We start from the raw sequence: 1,800 nt of genomic DNA on the forward strand, positions 1-1,800 counted from the left end.
TACTTATCGTTGCACAGGGGACTCGTTGAGGTTGTTTTTCTTTTCTTTCTTTCTTTTTTCTTCTCGTGTTCTTATTGCCAGCCTTTTTCGACAGGTTCAAGATAGATTTGAATGGCATACACCGCCCAGGCCTTATGACGCCTTCCACATGGTGGTGTACGAGTTGTGGTTAAGGCACTTCACCGTGCAATACAAGAAATGAGAATGACAGGGAAGTTATTTTTTCCTTTGTCTTGGTGGACACTGTCTTGTTTTCCAGATTCTAAGAAACTCATACATGGATCCCTCGAAGGACAAACGGCATTGTCACATCGTTCTCCTTTTAGGCCCGTCTACTGGTCATACCTTCACAGTAACTTGTAGTCGTGCGCCTTCATCAAACGGCTGGAGGTGCAGCTGGAATGCAGGTGTTTCATACGGGTTCCTTGATGACCTGCATCCCTGCACAGTATAGGTTGCCAGGAACAGGGGTTGTAACTTGGTGTTGGTGGCAAGGGTAACTCATCGATTGGTGGACTGAGCAGAGGTGGTGGCAATGAAAGCTCATAGCTTGGTGATGGTGCAGGAGTGGGGCTTAACGTTCTCCTCCACATGTGTCAAGTTCATGAACTTCCAACAAGTCTTGATCATGTGTTTGTTAATGTTGATGAAGATTGGCATTCTTGTCACCTAGACCAATTTACAGAGAATCACAAGAAACATATAGGAGTTTTAATTTTATGTTCATCTGGCTAAATATAAATGTTAAATTTAATTTGGGTTAATAAGGATATATAGGGAGAGAGCTAGAGCCCCAACTCCCTGAATAAAAATCAACCCCATCCAAAAGATTTCTATAAATTAGCAAATGAGACTATGCCCCTTCAAAAGCCTTATTCATTAGTTTTAGGTCATTTTTAGCAAGTTAACTTCTAAACTTCAATACCTGGGTTTAATCTATAACCATAGATAACCATAAAGATAACTATTATAGATTACTATCTTGTTGACCAATTTTTGGAATTTAAAGAAATGTATTACATTATTGATTTACAAGATTTATTGTAAGGGATACAAAAGCTATTCTTTATTACTATTTTTATACTCTATGACAAGCTCATGGGCATGTGTAAGATTACTAAAAGGCTCCCAAGTAGATTTACACATTAAGTAACTATGCCATTTGATTAGGTACTCATGACGTTTAGAATGTTTAGTCCAACGACTAACTAAAATAGCTTCAACTTCATACTCAAGTTCACCATTAACAACTACTGGTGGGAGATGAATGATTGTAGAGCATTCTATACAAGCATGATATAGTGCTAGTAAATTGACATGAAATATATCATATACATAGGATAACTCATTTGAAAGATCCAATTTATAGAATACATCACCAAACCATTTTAATACCTAGTAGGGCCCAATATATCTTGGTAATAACTTCCAAGATAAAAACCCCTTAACATGCTAGTTTCAGGAAGATAGGATCTTAATCTCCTACTTGGTAGAATATATCTTTATGATGTGTTTTAGGTTTTCATTGTGATGAAGCAAGAGTTGAGTTTTATCACGTCAATACCTATCTTAAGGTTTGCCCATTGCCTTAATAACCCTAGACCAACCTTAGTGCAATTATTCTGTATAAGTCTCAATAGTTGGGACCAACACTTTAGACATTGGTTTTAATATAAGAATTTGCTAAGGAACTCCACAAGCATTTCCTTGTAGCATCTTCTATGGAGAACAATTAATAGTGTTTTGAAATATGTTGTTGTAATAGATTTCTATTGTGTTCAAATACTCAACCCAATTGTG

At 36.8% G+C, this 1,800-nt stretch overlaps 1 long non-coding RNA gene across 1 annotated transcript; it reads left to right on the top strand.

Annotated features, from left to right (window-relative positions):
• LOC112348798 lies at nucleotides 1-629 on the top strand. The gene is made up of 2 exons (XR_002993179.1): nucleotides 1-30; nucleotides 95-629. It is a non-coding gene; the product is annotated as an uncharacterized LOC112348798 (long non-coding RNA).
• Nucleotides 630-1,800: the final 1,171 nt, after the last annotated feature.

Source organism: Selaginella moellendorffii, unplaced genomic scaffold (genome assembly GCF_000143415.4).
Source record: "Selaginella moellendorffii unplaced genomic scaffold, v1.0 SELMOscaffold_33, whole genome shotgun sequence".
In the NCBI taxonomy this organism is placed as follows: Eukaryota; Viridiplantae; Streptophyta; class Lycopodiopsida; order Selaginellales; family Selaginellaceae; genus Selaginella; species Selaginella moellendorffii.